This window comes from Rana temporaria, chromosome 10, assembly GCF_905171775.1.
Source record: "Rana temporaria chromosome 10, aRanTem1.1, whole genome shotgun sequence".
NCBI classification, from domain to species: Eukaryota; Metazoa; Chordata; class Amphibia; order Anura; family Ranidae; genus Rana; species Rana temporaria.
The window spans coordinates 5,310,434-5,315,067 of record NC_053498.1 but is presented as its reverse complement, the minus strand read 5'-3'; positions in this window follow the sequence as shown (position 1 = coordinate 5,315,067).

The following is a 4,634-nucleotide window of genomic DNA, read 5'->3' as shown; positions in this document are numbered from 1 at the left end:
AAAAATGTGTCAAAGGTGTCTGATGTGTCCGCCGCAATATCGCAGTCCTGACAAAAATCGCAGATCGCCGCCATTACTAGTAAAAAAAAAAATTATAATAAAAAAAAATGTCATAATTCTATCCCCTATTTTGTAGACGCTATAACGTTTGCGCAAACCAATGGATAAACGCTTATTGCGATTTTTATTTTTACCAAAAATATGTAGAAGAATACGTATCGGCCTAAACTGAGAATTTTTTTTTATTGGATATTAATTATAGCAAAAAGTAAAAAAATTGGGCCAGATTCACAGTGGACTTACGATGGCGTATCTCCACGTACGCCGTCGTAAGTCCGAATGTGAGCCGTCGTATCTATGCGCCTGATTCTTAGAATCAGTTACGCATAGATTTGGCCAAGATACGAGTCTCCTACGCCGTCGTATCTTGGGTGCAATATTTACGCTGGCCGCAAGGGGCGCTTCCGTAGATTTACGCGTCGAATATGTAAATTAGGTAGATACGCCGATTCACGAACGTACTTGCGCCCGCTACGCCGTTTACGTTAGGCTTACGTCGGGCGTAAAGTTACCCCTGCTATATGAGGCGCAGCCAATGCAAAGTATGGACGTCGGAACAAGCGTATCTTTTTACGCCGTTTACGTAAGTCGTACGTGAATGGGGCTGTGCGTAGGTTACGTTCACGTCACAGGCATTGGGCCTGGCGTATCTTATGGAGTAAATTCGACGTGATACTGAGCATGCGCGCGCATGCGCCGTTCGTTAGGAGCGTCATTTACGTGGGGTCACGATTCATTTACATACAACACGCCCCCTACCAGCCTATTTTGAATTAGGCGGGCTTACGCCGGGCAATTTACGCTACGCCGCCGCAACTTACGGAGCAAGGGCCAGATTCACAGTCGAGATACTCCGTCGTATCTCTCAGAGTATCTATGCGGCTGATTCATAGAATCAGTTACGCATAGATATCCATAAGATCCGACAGGTGTAATTGTTTTACACTGTCGGATCTTAGGATGCAGTACCGTGGCCGCTGCTGGGGGGATTTCCCGTCGTAAACCAGCGTCGGGTATGCAAATTAGGAGTTACGGCGATCCACGACGGATTTTCGCGTTCGCTACGTCGGTAGTCTAGTTTCCCGTCGCAAAGTTAGTCGTTATTTTACCTGCCCTAACTTTACACAGCAATCGTATTGCTGTATAAAGTATGGCCGTCGTTCCCGCGTCGAAATTTTAAAATCAACGTCGTTTGCGTAAGACGTCCGGGAATACGGAAGTACGCTTCGCACGTCGCCGTTCGAAAAAATTACGTCACTTCGCGCAAAGCACGGCGGGAGTTAGGAAACGGAGCATGCGCAGTAGGTCCGGCGTGGGAGCGCGCCTAATTTAAATGGCACACGCCCATTTAAATTAGGCGGGCTTACGCCGGAGGCCGCCAGCGTAGGTTTTCATTGCAAGTGCTCTGTGAATCAGGCACTTGCGATGAAAACTTGCGGCGGTGTAACGTATGTACGATACGTTACGCCGCCGCAGTTCTACGTGAATCTGGCCCCAATTGCTTTGTGAATACTGCACTTGCCTGTCCAAGTTGCGGAGGCGTAGCGTAAATAGGATACGCTACGCCCGCAGAAAGATACACGCTCGTACGTGAATCTGGCCCATTGTGTTTTTTTCAAAATTGTCGCTCTATTTTTGTTTATAGCGCAAAAAATAAAAACCGCAGAGGGGATCAAATACCACCAAAAGAAAGCTCTATTTGTGGGAAAAAAAGGACGTCAATTTTGTTTGGGAGCCACGTCGCATGACCGCGCAATTGTCATTCAAAGCGTGACAGTGCTGAAAGCTGAAATTTCATCTGGGCAGGAAGTGGGTATATGTGCCCAGTAAGCAAGTGGTTAAAAGAATATTTCACTTTTATTGTTTCACTTTGAATGATGGGGGCAGCTAGAGGCATCATTCCGATATCCATCTCTTCAGCCGGCGATTCTGCGCACCATAAGAATGATCATAGCGGCAGTTCCGCCGCTTGATCGTTCTCATAGGCGACGGGAAGGGACGTCCCCCCCTTACCCTCCCGCCGCCATCCGGTGCTTCTCCGGGCTCTTTCCGTGCCATCGGAGACCCGGAGAAACGATCTGCCGGCACCGGATAGGTGGCACCAGATGGTCACCAGTCATCTCTATGATCGTCGGAGGCCCGGGCGCGATGTTATGACGTCACGCCCGGGTTCCCGGAATGTAAACAAAGCCGCAATCGCGGCTGAAAGCATGAGATCCGTGAATTTCTTTTTCCCGATCTCGTGCTTTCCAGCCTGGAGGAGAGATGTGAGGTCTTATTGACCCCGCCTCTCTCCATAAAGAGGACCTGTCACACACCATTCCTATTACAAGGGATGTTTACATCAAAATAAATAAATAAATAAAAAAGTGTAAAAGTAAAATAAAAAATAAAATAATATATATATATTTTTTTAAAAAGCCCCTATCCCCGGTAGCTCGTGCTCAGAAGCGAACACACACGTAAGTCCCGCCCACATATGTAAACGCCGTTCAAACCACACATGTGAGGTATCGCCGCGTGCGTTCGAGCGCCAGCAACAATCCTAGCACTAGAACTCCTCTGTAACTCTAAACTGGTAAACTGTAAAAAAATAAAAAATAAGCGCCGCCTATGGAGATTTTTAAGTACTGATGTTTGGCGCCATTCCATGAGTGGGCGCAATTTTAAAGCGTGACATGTTAGGTATCTATTTACTCGGCGTAACTTCTTCTTTCACATTATATAAAAAAAATTGGGCTAACTTTACTGTTTTGTTCTTTTTTAATTCATGAAAAACGTTTTTTTTCCCCCCAAAAAAAGGCGTTTGAAAAATTATTGGGCAAATACCGTGCGAGATAAAAAGTTGCAATGACCGCCATTTTTTTCCATAGGGTGTCTGCTAAAAAAAAAACATATATAGTGTTTGGGGGTTCTGAGTAATTTTCTAGGAAAAAATTCCATGTCAGGCACTGATGCCGCGTACACACGATCATTTTTCGGCATGTAAAAAACTATGGGCCAGATCCACAGAGCGAGTACGCCGGCGTATCTACTGATACGCCGGCGTACTTTCAAATTTCCCGCGTCGTATCTTTAGTTTCTTTAGAATCTTTAAACCAAGATACGACGGCTTCTGGCTTCGATCCGACAGGCGTACGGCTTCGGATCGTAGGTGCAATACTTCGGCGCCCGCTGGGTGGAGTTCGCGTTGTTTTCCGCGTCGGGTATGCAAATTAGCGATTTACGACGATCCACGAAGGTACGCGCGGCCGTCGCATTTTCTAACGTCGTCTGTAGTCGGCTTTTTCCGGCGTATAGTTAAAGCTGGTATTTTTCGGCGTATAGATAGACTTGCCATGTTAAGTATGGCCGTCGTTCCCGCGTCGAAATTTGAATTTTTTTTTTCTTTTGCGTAAGTCGTCCATGAATAGGGATGGACGTAACTCACGTCCAAGTTCAAAAAATGACGTCCTAGCGACGTCATTTAGCGCAATGCACGGCGGGAAATTCCGGAACGACGCATGCGCAGTTCATTCGGCGCGGGGACGCGCTTCATTTAAATGAATCACGCCCCCTACCCGCCGATTTGAATTCCGCCGCCAGAAATACACTACGCCGCCGTAACTTAAGGCGCGAACTCGCTGAGGATTCGAATATACGACAGGTAAGGTACGGCGGCGTAGTGTATCTCTGATACGCTGCGCCGATCGCAATGTATGTGGATCTGGCCCTATGTTTTTAAAAAACGTCATTTAAAACGATGGTGTGTGGGCTTCACATCATTTTTCGGGTTCTGAAAAACGACAAAAAAAAAAATTCGAACATGCTGCATTTTTTTTAACGACTTTTAAACGATGTCGTTTTTCGGGTTGTAAAAAATGGTCGTTTGTGGGCTAAAACGACGCTAAAAACCCGCGCATGCTCAGATGCAAGTTATGAGACGTGAGCGCACGTTCTGGTAAAACTAGCGTTCGTATTGGAGTAAGCACATTCATCACGCTGTAACAGACAGAAAAGCGCGAATCGTCTTTTACTAACACGGAATCAGCTAAAGCAGCCCAAAGGGTGGCGCCATTCGGATGGAACTTCCCCTTTATAGTGCTGTCGTACGTGTTGTACGTCACCGCGCTTTGCGAGAGCATTTTTTTTAAACGACCGCGTGTGGGCAACGTCGTTTTAATGATAAAGTTGAAAAAAAACGTAGTTTTTTTTACATGCCGAAAAATGATCGTGTGTACGCGGCATGAGAATTTCTTTCCATTTCATCTGCTGATCTTCTGTAGAACAAACACAGAGCAGGAAATGTTTCCAGAGAGCAAACAGACAATCATTACACAGAGCTCTGCACAGGATGACGTCACACGGCTGTTCAAAAAGCTGCGAGAAATGAAAGTGATTCTGGGAGGGAGAAGCGGAGAGAAGAAGTGAAACAAACACAGAGTTTCGTTTCTTTCTCTCCGACAGATCCCGGAAATAAAAGCCCGGAGAGCTTTATCCACCGATCACTTCTCCTCCATCCACCGATCACTTCTCCTCCATCCACCGATCACTTCTCCTCCATCCACCGATCACTTCTCCTCCATCCACCGATC